Raw genomic sequence first — 13653 nt, forward strand, 5'->3', positions numbered from 1 at the left:
TGCCTGTATATAAGCCGCCATACCGCTTTGTTCGGGGCTCTTGTCAGATTCCCTTGTGTGGGATGAGACTTGGGCCCTAGCACGCTAGGAATAAACAAACTCCCTTCTTGCGTTTGCAATACTGTGGTGGACTTGGTCTCTCAGTCGGTTCGGAGATACGGGCTCGGAGCATAACATCTGGGGGCTCGTCTGGGATCTCCGTCCCGCCGGGGAGGACAACTCTCCTGGTAGAAGGGAGTAACCTCATTAGGAGATAAGAGCTCTGAGCACCGGTGCTAACGTTGCAGAAGCCCAGATTAAGTCCGGGGCCCGGTATCGTACTGGGGAGGCATCTGGCTGTAAAGTGCAGAGGCAGGTCAGCGTAAGGCCGGGGCCTAGTTTTGTGCTGGGGAGGCAGCTGGCTCTGGTTACTGGATTAAGTCAGCGTAAGGCCGGGGCCTGGTTTCGTGCTGGGGAGGCAGCTGGTTCTGGTTACTGGATTAAGTCAGTGTAAGGCCGGGGCCCAGTTTCGTGCTGGGGAGGCAGCTGGCTCTGTGAACATCCTGCAGGTAAGGTTGAGTGCATTGTCGGTGGCCACCTTGCGTTTGTTATCTGTTTGTCTATTCGTGGTGTCTGCGTTGCTCTTTGTGTGCTCTGTTGGCTCCCAGTGTACTTTTCTGTGATCATGGGACGAACAACTTCTACTCCTTTATCTCTTATGATTAACCACTTCTCTGATTTCAAGTCTAGAGCACAGAATCTATCATTGCTGGTGAAGAAAAGCAAGTTAGTAACTTTTTGTTCTGCCGAGTGGCCTGCTTTTGATGTCAGCTGGCCACAAGAAGGCACCTTCAGCCTGCCTACTATTCGAGCAGTCAGAGAGAAGGTGATCGCCCCCTACCCTTCGGGACACCCAGCCAGACCAAACTCCATACATTTTGGTCTGACAGGACCTGGTGGAAAACCCCCTGGCCTGGCTAAAACCTTTTGTTTTTCAGCCCCTCACTTCCCTTCCCTCTTCCCCGCCCTTGCTTCCACAGGTTCCACAGGTTTCATCGGGAGAAACCGAAAAAAAAAAAAAAAAAAAAAAAACGAGCCTTCAGCTCCTCCCAGAAAAAGGGGCCCCGCCTAGGAAACTCAGGGAAAGGTGGAAAAAAAGAAAAAACAAATGGCTGGCGTAGTGGAAGAAGACCCAGAGGTTCCCTCCTCCACCATTCATGCGTTTCCGGTCCAGGCGGGGCCAGCCAGAGAGGGTAAAGAATGGACATATCAGTATTGGCCCTTTTCCACTAGTGATTTGTACAATTGAAAAACCCAGACTCCCTCCTTCTCTGAAAAACCGCAGGGTCTTATTGATCTTTTAGAGTCTATCCTGTTTACTCACAATCCCACTTGAGATGATTGTCAGCAACTGTTACAGGTACTTTTTACTACAGAGGAGCACGAACGGATCCTGTCAGAAGCCCGGTAAAATGTGCCAGGGGTGGATGGGAGGCCCACAATACAGCCTAACCTCATTGAGGAGGGGTTCCCCTTGGTGCAACCCAACTGGGACTTCAAACGCGCTAAAGGTAAGGAGCGTCTCCGAGTGTACCGTCAGACTCTCATGGCTGGCCTTAGAGCGGCCGCCAGAAAGTCAACTAATTTGGCCAAAATAAATTCAGTGAGACAAGAGCCAAATGAGAGCCCAGCAGCCTTCCTGGAAAGGATAATAAAAGCTTTTAGACAGTATACCCCTATGGACCCACAGGCAGATGAGTCACGAGCGGCAGTTATGTTAGCATTTGTAAATCAAGCAGCCCCCGATATTAAAAAAAAGTTACAAAAGATAGAGAGGTTAAATGAACAATCCTTGGAAGATCTAGTGAGGGCAGCCGAGAGAGTTTTTAATCATATAGAGACCCCAGAAGAGAGAGAGGACCGCATTAAAAGAAAAAGAAAAAAATTGAGAGCTGAAGAAAACCGTAAAAATCAAAAAGACCTGGCCCAGATATTTTTTGCTGGGGTTGAACCAGAAAGGGAAAAAATTGGACTCAAAAACTGAAGAAAAAACGACAAGGTGTAAGCTTGAGAAAAACCAATGGGCGTTTTGTAAAGAGTTTGGACATTAGAAAGATAAATGCCCCAAGAAAAATCTAAAAGAGGGGCCCAAGAACCCCAAAAACGAGACTCCCTCTCCAGACAGTCATATCCTCTACTCGGGTGAGGATAGCGACCAGGGGGGTCAGGGCTCGAAGCCCCTCCCCGAGTCCTGGGTAACTATAAATGTGGAGGAAAAACCGGTTGGCTTCATGGTGGACACAGGAGCCCAATACTCAGTCTTAAACCAAAAAGATGGACCCATGTCTAAAAAAAGTAGCTGGGTGCAGGGAGCAACCGGGACTAAACGATATGGATGGACTACAAAATGGCATGTGAACTTGGGGACCCACCAAGTGACCCATTCCTTTCTGGTGATACCTGAGTGTCCAGCGCCCTTGTTGGGAAGGGATTTACTATCTAAAGTGAATGCCCAAATTCATTTCAACCACGGACAAGTGTCGGTTTTAGATGGGACCGGGCATCCTCTTCAGGTCCTGTGTCTGGCATTAAAAGATGAATACAGACTCTACTTGCCAGAGGCCCCAGCGACAATAAGCCCCGAAGTACAACCATGGGTTCAAAGATACCCTCAGGCCTGGGCTGAAACAGCAGGAATGGGACTGGCCAAACAGAGGCCCCCTATCATTGTGAAACTAAAAGCCAGCGCTTCCCCAGTGAGGGTACGGCAGTATCCCATGAGTCAAGAGGCTCAACAAGGAATTACTCCTCATTTACAATGCCTCATAGACGCTGGGGTCCTAAAAAGGTGCCGGTCCCCATGGAACACTCCCCTGTTGCCTGTGAAAAAGCCTGGGGGAACTGATTTTAGACCGGTTCAAGATCTACGAGAAGTCAACAAATGGGTAAATGATATTCATCCTATGGTTCCTAACCCTTATACATTGCTAAGCAACTTGCCTCCAAACTACATTTGGTACACTGTTTTAGATTTAAAAGATGCCTTTTTCAGTTTGCCTCTTGCCCCCGCAAGCCAAGAGATCTTTGCCTTCGAATGGCGGGAAGACGGTGGTCAGACCCCTGTGCAGCTGACATGGACTCGCTTACCACAGGGTTTCAAAAACTCGACCACGTTATTTAATGAGGCCCTGGACTAAGACCTCCGTGAGTATCGGGTTGAACACCCTACATTGTTTTATTACAATATGTTGATGACCTTATGCTGGCAGCGGCTACAGAAAAAGAGTGCCAAGAGGCAACAGGTGACCTTCTCCAAACCTTGGGGACTTTAGGTTACAGGGCTAGTGCCAAAAAGGCCCAGATTGCCAAGCAAGAAGTTACATACCTCGGTTATAAGATAAAACAGGGCCAGAGGTGGCTAACACAGGCTATGAAAGAAACCATCCTCCAGATGCCTGAGCCGGCTAACCCTAGACAAGTGAGAGAATTTCTGGGAACGGTGGGATATTGCTGGTTATGGATCTTGGGGTTTGCAGAAAAGGCCAGGCCCCTATATGAAGGAACCAAAAAAAAAAAAACAAGGACTGGAAATGGACTGAGCCAATGAAAGAGGCCTTCCAAGAGCTCAGGCGAGCCTTGCTAGAAGCTCCTGCCCTTGCCCTCCCTGATCCATCTAAGCCTTTCCAATTATTTATAGATAAAAAGCGGGGGATAAAAAGGGGTACTAACACAGAGATGGGGACCATGGAAGCGACCTGTAGCTTACCTTTCCAAGAGACTGGACCCAGTGGCAGCCGGATGGCCACCTTGCCTCCGTATCATCGCGGCCACCACACTCTTAGTCCACGATGCTGATAAACTGACTTATGGACAGAGACTCTTGGTCTACACTCCTCATGCCATAGAGAGAGTTTTAAAGCAACCCCCAGGTAAATGGATTTCTAACGCCCGCTTGACGCACTACCAGGCCTTGCTACTTGACACCCCACGGATTCATTTCCAAACGCCCTGCACTCTAAATCCAGCCACTCTTTTGCCCAATCCAGAAAAAAATAGCCCCCTCCATGATTGTGATGAGATACTGGCCGGGGTAACAGCAATACGAAAGGACTTAACCGATACTCCACGGATAACAGTGAGCTAAAATGGTTCACAGATGACAGCAGTTATGTAAAAGATGGACAGAGATGGGCGGGAGCCACAGTGGTAGATGACTCTGGACAGACGATATGGGCAGAGGCCCTTCCCCCGGATACCTCAGCACAAAAGGCAGAGTTAATTGCCCTGATTCAAGCATTAGAGAGAGCCAAAGGAAAAAGAATAACTATTTTCACTGACAGTCGCTATGCTTTTGGCACGGTACACATCCAGGGCCCGATATATCGGGAACGGGAGTTTTTGACAGCTGAAGAAAAAAAAAATTAAAAACTTGCCTGAAATCCGTAGACTTTTAGAGGCTGTACAGATGCCTCGGGCTGTGTCAATAGTACACGTACCTGGACATCAGAAGGGTGACAGCCCCACGGCACGAGGGAATCGTGCGTGCCACAGACCTGGCAGCTTGAAAAGTAGCTGATAAAGACTTCATCACCCCTGTGTTGGCGATCGGACTTCCACCTCCAGGTATGGGAACTCTGCCCCCAACCCCTGAGTATTCATCCACAGACTTTGCTTAGATCCAAAAACACACCAACCTTCAAAAAGATAAAGATGGATGGTACCGAGACTCAGACGGCTACTTGATACTCCCTGCTCAGTTGGGACAGCAACTATGTGAGCATTTGCACTTGTCTACTCATCTGGGAGAAGACTCTGATGCTCTTTCAAACTGCGTGCCTGCGATTTCCCCAGCACCAGACAACTGTAAAGAACATAGTGCATGCTTGTAAGGCGTGTCAACAGATAAGGCCAGGAAAAGGACAACATGCAGGACTGAGGTATCGGGGAGAAGGACCAGGGCAACACTGGGAAATAGATTTCACCGAGGTAAGGCCAGGCAAGTATGGTTACCGGTACTTGTTAGTGTTGGTGGATACCTTCTCAGGGTGGGTGGAGGCTTTTCCTACAAAGGGAAAAACCACGATGTTAGTGGCAAAAAAGATTTAAAAAAAAAAGCTCCCAGGTTTGGCCTGCCAGTGACCATCGGCTCTGATAATGGACCTGCTTTTGTGAGTCAAATAGTTCAGAGCCTTGCCCTAGCCCTGGGGACTAAATAGAAGTTACATTGTGAATACAGTCCACAGAGCTCAGGGCAAGTGGAAAAAATAAATCAGACTCTAAAAAAAACTTTAACTAAATTGGCTACAGAGACTGGCAGGGACTGGGTGACCCTCCTTCCCTTCGCCCTCTTCCGTGCGCGTAATACTCCTTATCAACTTAATCTGACCCCATTTGAAATTCTGTATGGGAGACCTCCCCCTGTATGTCCAATATTTAAAGGGAAAAAACTACCACCTCCCACGTTGGGGCAATTCCAAGAGGCCTTGATGGCCTTAAGCAAGGTGCACTCTCGTGTCTGGAAACTGCTCCGGGAAATACATGTGGGTCAAATTAAGGGAACTATTCCCTTACATGACATTGGCCCCGGAGACTGGGTATAGGTCAAAAGGCACCAAACCAAGGCACTAGAACCCAAATGGAAGGGTGCTTATGTTGTTCTTCTTATCACCCCAACTGCCCTAAAGGTCGACGGTATCGGGCCTTGGGTGCATTGCAACCACGTACGCCCAGCTGCTTCAGCAGAGCAGGAAGACACTAAAAAAAAATGGAAAGCATCTCTGCACCCATCCAACCCCTTGAGGCTAAAGCTTCAAAGGCGCCAACAGGACCAGGACAACTCGGCTGGGCCCTCTTGTGGATGACCCAGTTACTCTGCTCCGGAGTTGCCAGCGTGAACCCGCATCAACCCGTCAAAATCACCTGGAAGCTGCAAAATGGACTAACACGAGAGGTGCTAAACTCCACCACCGCAATACATCCACCAAACACATGGTGGCCAGACTTGTACTTTGACCTCAAGCCGATGGTAAATGTGCCTTGGGCTAGGGGTTATCTCCAAGAACAAGGGTTCTGGGCATGCCCAGGCGCACCCAGACATGACTGGAAGACCTGTGGTGGGGCACAAGACTCTTATTGTAAAACTTGGGATTGTGTTACTTCTAATGATGGACCTCGGCGCTGGGAAGTAGGAAATCGAGATTTACTTAATTTTTCATTCGCCAAGCCCCTCCCTAGGGTCCTCGGAGATCCAACTTTTAGCTGTGAAAGTTGCAATTATGCACAAGTCAAAATAAGGTTCAATCCAGAAAAACAAAACAAGAGGGGACCTGGATCTCTGGCCTATCTTGGGGGCTACAGACGAGGGAATCAGGAGGGTTTGGGGTTGATAAAAAAGAGATTATAGTAGTGAGCCAGGTCTTAGAGCCAATTCTTGTACACAGTATCGGGCCCAACAAAGTAGAAAAGCTGGCTGTAACCCCCCACCTAACGACTTCCATGCCAACATCTTTGGCAATGAGCCCCGAAGCAGAAGCACTCGCTGAAATAGATCCCCTATAGAAGCTGATTAGGGCAGCTTATGCCACCGTGAATCAGACCCATCCTGAGGCAACTAAATCTTGTTGGTTATGTTACAATTTAATTCCCCCTTATTACAAAGCAGTAGGCCTCAACGCCTCTTATGACTTGGCCAACAGCACCGATCCTCCTCAGTGTCATTGGGGGGACCGAAAGGTGGGTCTGACGATAAAAGAGATAAGGGGAAAGGGCTTATACATGGGCACGGTGTTACCAGCAAAGTCTCCACTTTGTGTGCATGTCGTCGAGCCTGATGATTTGCCTGTAGCTAAATGGTTAATACCTCAAATGGGGGGATGGTGGGTCTGTTCATACACGGGGCTAACTCCATGCCTGCATAGCTCAATCTTTGACCCCCCAAAAAAATTCTATGTTATGGTAGCTGTCATGCCAAAGATTCTGTACTGACCAGAAAAAGCAATATATGATTATTGGGCCCAGAAATTAACTCTAAATCCTCCAAAAAGAACTTATAAAGTTAAGAGGGAACCTCTTACCGCCATAACCATAGCAACTATGTTCGGTCTTAAAATAGCCGGGGCTGGAACCGGAATAACAGCTCTGTCCCTGCAAAGCCAAGGATTTAACTCCCTGAGAGCAGCCATAGATAAAGACATTACCCATATAGAGCAATCTATTAGTCATTTAAAATCGTCTCTAACTTCTCTATCTGAAGTAGTTCTGCAAAACAGGAGGAGATTAGATCTGCTCTTTCTGCAACAAGGGGGACTCTGTGCTGCCCTAGGAGAAGAGTGCTGTTTCTATGCGGATCATACAGGAATAGTTAGAAAATCTATGGCCAAAGTGAGAGAAGGACTAGCCCAATGTAAACGAGAACGTGAGGCTCAACAGGGATGGTTTGAATCTTGGTTTCAACAATCCCCTTGGCTGACTACCTTAATCTCCACCTTGCTAGGACCCCTGCTAGTACTTTTACTAATGCTTACCTTTGGCCCATGCATTATCAATAGACTTGTAGCCTTTGTAAAGGAACGCATAAATACCGTACAGCTGTTTGTGCTTCGACAACAATATCAAACTGTGTCTCAGGACCGAGAGGAAGATTCCTCTATATGATCTAAGGACAGGGGGGAATGTTAGGGACCAAACGACAGTCTCTAGGACCTGAGTCATGTTTACCAGAAAGAGACAGGATATGCGCTCATCCTGCCTGGCCAATCATGTAACGCCAGCTACTCCTGTAACTGAGACAAAGAACTGCCTGTATATAAGCCGCCATACCGCTTTGTTCGGGGCTCTTGTCAGATTCCCTTGTGTGGGATGAGACTTGGGCCCTAGTGCGCTAGGAATAAACAAACTCCCTTCTTGCGTTTGCAATACTGTGGTGGCCTTGCTCTCTCGGTCGGTTCGGAGATATGGGCTCGGAGCATAACACATACACACTGTTCTGCATTTTGCTTTCTGTCATGTGGCAATATATCCTAGAGATCTCTCCATAGTGAGTACCCTCTGCATAATGCAGCTCATAATACCCCTTCCCATAGATGTACCATTGCTTATTTAACCTGTCCCATATTGCTGATCACTTGGGTTACGTCTAAATTTTTATTACTATAAAAATGCCATGCTAAATACTGAATGTATATCCCCTTCCTACGTGGGCAAGAGAAGGGGTCCCGAACCTTTAGGCCGTGAACCAGTACCTCCTGTCAGATCAGTAGCAGCACTACATTAAAAATAAAGTGGACTATAAATGTAATGCACTTGAATCATCAGGAAACCATGCTCCCACCCCTGGTCCATGGAAAAATTATCTTCCACAAAATCGGTCCCTGGTGACAAAAAGGTCAGGGACCACTGGGCAAGAGTATCTGAAGAGAGATTTCAAGAAGAATTGCTAGACCAATGGGTAAAGGCATCGATAATTTATAGGTTGTACCATTTTTCAGTTTCACCAATAAGGTATGAAAGTATCAGTCTCAGCAACAAGAGTAGGTTATCAATCTTTCGTATTTTTGCTAGTCATAGGTGAGAAATAGTATCTCAGTATAGTTTTAAGTCATGTTATTTTAATATAGCATATAATTTAAGAGGCTTCCCTGGTGGCTCAGATCGTAAAGAATCTGCCTGCAATTCAGGAGACCCAGGTTCAATCCCTGGGTCGGGAAGATCCTCTGGAGAAGGGAACGGTAACCCACTCCAATATTCTTGCCTGGAGAATTCCACGGACAGAGGAATCTGGCCAGCTACAGTCCATGGGGTCGCAGAGTTGGACACAACTGAGCAACTAACACACATTTTAATATAGATGAATTCAAGCATCTTTTGTTTGCAGCCTTTTTATATATCTTTTTCTTAACTGTTTGTGTCCTTAGCCTATTTTCTATTGCTTTTTCTTTATTCCTAGAAGCTTTCAATAAATCAGAGAGATGAACCAAGATATAAGCTAAAAACGTAACACAACACAGTTTATCTTGTGGCATTGGGAGCCAGTAAGTTGCTGTCCGATTCTCAAACAACTAAAGTAACTGTCCTGCCTGGAAAGATTAAATAATATGCCCAGAGTCCACTAAAAGATCTAGAACTCAAGCTACCTGACACAGACAAGCGCAATAATGCCTCAACTAGAAGCCAGACGTCAGATTCAAATTTCCAGAATGCTCCAATCCGGAAGAAGATAAAAATAACCTCCCTAGAGGTCAAGGTCAAAACGCTCATGGCCTAAAACTCCACTGCACTATACAGCTGTACCAAACAGCCTGGGCTCCCTCACTTGGGCCTGAAGAATTCCATTAGCAAACATCTCATCAGCCTCTGTGGCTCCCCAACTTGAATCAGATTAGAACTCAGAAAGTCGAAGTCAAGGCAGTCATGACATGAAAGCTCAGCTCAGACTCCTGGACAAGAGACATTAAAGGACGAGACCAGAAAAGCAGACAACGACACAAAGTCAAAAGAGCACATGGCCAACTGGGACCAAAGAATCTAAAAAGTAGTTGCCAAGGTGGTGATGGCACTAGAAGATACGACAATCATTCATGACCATCCTCAAGGCTGATTCAGTGTGACGGAATGACCACATCTTTGAGTTGCAAAAACCCTACCTCTTCCCAATTCAGGATTCTTCTCTGCAGCTCCAGTTGATCAATGGGCCTCTGCTTGAGGTTCTAAGGAAGAAACCTCAACATCCACTAGATAAAGAGCGGGTAACTATATGCTGAGTACCTGCTATGTGCCAGGTACTGGCTAACTCCTTTCTACATATTTCCTCATTGAATCTCCACCACAACCCTCAGGAGGTATTGTCTGCCTTTTACAGAAGTGGAAACTAAAGTGCAAAGATGTTATTTGCTCAAGAACACAAGAAAAAAAGCAGCAACCCTGACATCCAGGAACTGGCTTGGTACAATCAGCTAGCCCTGGGGTTGCAGGCACTGGCCCAGCATTCTCCTGGCCGGCACGAACAATGTCACAGGACAGCAACATCAGGCAAGGCCACTCGGTGGTCATGATAAATCAAGACCAAAACAAGACCTTTTATAGTCTTATCTGACCACAGTCAAAATGTGAACACTGTCCAAACCACAAAAATGACCAAACACTCCCATTTCCCCCACCAACCCTGACACATAAGTAACTGTGGTTTTCACTCAACAGCAGTTTTAGCCTCACTCCTTTCAGACATGATTTACAAGGATACTCCAGAAATTTTGCCACACTTTCTGGTGGCATCCAATCCAGAGTAAAGTCCTATTTCCTTAAACTCTTCCCCAAATCGCCTAGAAGCCCAAACCCTATAACTCCTTTCTGACACCCAGTTATGGAGAAGCCCAGGGTTGCCCATGGAGCAAAGCCTCCCTCATTCAGCAAGGAATGACCCAACGTCTTCAACTCCATTTGCTGTTCCCAGAGGTCTTTGACTAGAAGGCAGTGAACCTCAAATAGAGAATTAGTGCTGAGCCCAGATTCCAACTGAGGTCCACCTGTCTCCCAAGCCTGAGTCCTGGACCACCTGCTCTGCTGACACACTAGTCAGCTTTATTTATTTATTTATTTATTTATTTTTGAACTACATATGATTCATTTTGTAGAGCTCAAAAGGGTAACTTCAGTTATGGTGGAAGCAAAAACCATGGCTATAAAACATGCTATTTCGTCACTATCTAGGAAAACAAGACACCGCTATTAGTACTATTGTCTCTTAACAACTTCAGCACATTTCGAACTGTTTTTAGTTTTCTAAACAACAAAGTGAAATTGAGTCTATTAACTTTAAACAGAGGTGTCATTCTTCTGTATCTTCCAATGGTTACAGCCCAGTGCCTTCATTTCTATAGTAAGGCAAATTAAAGACAAGGAACTCTATCATTTCTTTCTAAAATAAAAATATGAAAAAATAAAATAAAAAACGGTGGTCACAGGGCAGGCATGAGCTTGTAAAAGGAGGGTGAGGCAGCAAAGGTTTCGGGGAAGTGGAATAAGTAACAGGAGACTGATTAAGTAAAGAAGAACCCATTGGTTCCCCTTGCGGGTTCAAAAAGAGCAAAAACAAAAGCACTTCTGGAAAACTTAAGGAGCTGCTGAGGGCTTGGGCGGTACTTCTCAGATCTAATTGTCTGGCCTCATCTTTTCCCGGCTGTTTTCGTTCATGAAAAGAGCTCATTGGTGGTGGCTTTGGAAAACGATTAATTTACTCTACATTTCTTCAGCTGTTGTCTCCGACCCCGCAGCACTTTTCATTCCACTCCAACTAGGTTACCTATTTGCCTCTTAAAGGCATCCATCGATCCCAACGCATCCTTCCTTCTCACCAGTCCTCTGAACGGAGTAGAATCTCAGTGAGAGGGTCTTTCCGAACCCGCTAGAACCCACGCCGTTCTAAGACCGCCCTCTGGTCTTTCCTTGTCAGGTACAGATGGGAAGCGGCCCCGGGTCCGCACGTGAAGGCCCCGTGAGCGCGGTGATGTCATCCCATCCAGGCCGAGACTACCGGGCCGGGCCGGGCCTCCTCCTCCTCCGTAACCTCGGGGCCCAGGATCCCCGACGCCAGGGATGGGGACTCGGCCCAGGCCGGAGGGAGAATTCCACGCCGGCCCCCGCCTTCCTTCCCCGCACACACGCGCCCCGCCCGCGGCCAGCTAGAGCCTAGCCAGCAGAAACCGGAGACAAAGAAAGAAGGAATGGGGAGGGGGCGCAAAGAAGAGGGGCAGTGGGTGCCCGCTGCCCCAGCAACAGCCAGAGAGGGAAGTGGCCATGGAGTGGAGGAGAGGCGAGGGGGTGGGGTGGGAAAGGGGTGGCGTGGGGGGACGGGGGTGGAAACCGGGGAGAGGGGGCACGCCCTGGGGCCGGCGGTCCAGCTCCGTCAGCCCACCCATTCGTCCGCCTTAGGACTGAGGGGCAAACCGGAGGGTGTCCCAGAGAGAAAGGGCCGCGCGGGCTCGGCTCCCCAAGGCCAAGGCCGGACCCCGACAGAGCCGAGCCCAGACACCGGACTTACCTCGCAGCTGCCCCGCGCCCCGCGCCCCGCCCCGGTCGAGTCGGAGGAGCCCTCGGGCCGGGCCGGGCCGGGCCGAGTCGGGGCGGGGGATCGCGAGGGAAGAGGGCGGGCGGCAGGACCTTTGCTCGGGCCCCGCCCCTTGGAGCCCGGCGCGGCGGGCGGAGTGAGCTCCAGATCTAGCACTGGAGAGTGTCGAGTTCTGGGGCTGCCCTCAGCAGGGCATGGAGACACGCGGGGCTTCCCCTTGGGCTCCCATATGCCCTGGGCATATCCTGAGTTACCCCACCTCCTTATCAGTAAAACTGTCCCTGACTATTCCAGTTAAAAGTACAGCCAGTCCACCACCCTACAGGAACACGCCCTAGTTCCTCGCATGCTTTATTTTTAGGATTTCATACTTACCTTCAAGCATTGTCTTTCCCCAGAATGCCAGCTCCACAAGTGCGAGGAGTGGGCGTGGGGGAAGATTTTGTCTGTTTTGTTCACTATAACCCGCACCTAGCACGGTACCTGATGGATGATAGTAACTGAGTTAATTAATGCATCCTCTTGTTCATTTCTCCAACTAGACTGCGAGGTCTCACTCATCTTTGCATTGCTTGGCACAGGGTAGATGAACAATTAAGTAATGGCTGTTGGACGAATGAATGAATAGAGATGGTCAAGAGAATGGTACCCTTTTTATCCTCTGCCTGGCCACACTGATAGAGAGTTTGGAAGAAAAAGAGTCACTGTCTTGGTCCTGTCAAGAGACTTTGTATCCATGCTGTTGTTTCTCTGTCCTCATAAAATTGCACTGGCTTGTTATAGAGATTATTGTCTCCTGACCTTGGCCATTAACCTCAAGAACATCCTTGAAAGTTGTATGTTAATGAAGTTCCCACCAAGAAGCCCAGTCCTCTGCCTAGATAAGAAACCACCTGTAATTGAGAGTACAGGAGCTTTTTGTGCAACAGTTACTCAATGCCTTCAAATTCTTCCCTTTCTTTTTTGTCCTGTCCACTGCCTTTCAAGTAAATGCGTGAGGAAGATAGTATAAGATCAGCAGCTAGTATTTATATAGCACTTTCCAATTACTGTCACCAAGCATGGTTTTAAGTACCTCACACGCATTGACTGATTCATTTACTCCTCACAGCAACTGGTTGCAAGTCCAAGTTACAAATGAGTAAATTGAGGCAAAGAATAGGAAGCCCATCCTGCTGAAAAATGATCCTTTGGGGCCTGCCCCCCATATCCTCTGCTGTAGCTCCTCTCAGCAGTAGGGAAATGATAGTATCTGATGCACATTTCCTGAGTTGGTTTACAGATGCTAAAAACCACCACCAAATGGAAGAAATTAACTACTTGATGACCATGACCAGACCTACTAGCTACTAAGGATCGATAATGTTAACCGCTGTGATGACACCCTGTTAGCTCACCATCAACCTATCAGAGATCTATGCACGAGCTGATCACATACCTGGGACACCCCTCCCTCACCTGGACTTTAAAAATGCTTTGCTGAAGTTTTCTGTTGAACTCAGGGAGTTTGGCTGCTTGGCGTGCCCTGAAATAAATACTGCACTTTCCTTCACACAACCCAGTGTCAGTAGATTGGTTTCACTGCACACGAGTGAAGGAACCCAAGTTTGGTT

General features: G+C 47.8%; 1 protein-coding gene across 1 annotated transcript in view; it reads right to left on the reverse strand.

Annotated features, from left to right (window-relative positions):
* DFNA5 (DFNA5, deafness associated tumor suppressor) overlaps positions 1-12209 on the reverse strand; it is a 79631-nt gene extending 67422 nt beyond the window's left edge. Inside the window, exon 1 of the mRNA XM_018047072.1 lies at positions 12014-12209. The gene's annotated coding sequence lies outside the window, so the exon portion shown is untranslated. The remainder of the gene's footprint in view (positions 1-12013) is intronic.

Source organism: Capra hircus, chromosome 4, assembly GCF_001704415.2.
Source record: "Capra hircus breed San Clemente chromosome 4, ASM170441v1, whole genome shotgun sequence".
Classification (NCBI taxonomy): domain Eukaryota; kingdom Metazoa; phylum Chordata; class Mammalia; order Artiodactyla; family Bovidae; genus Capra; species Capra hircus.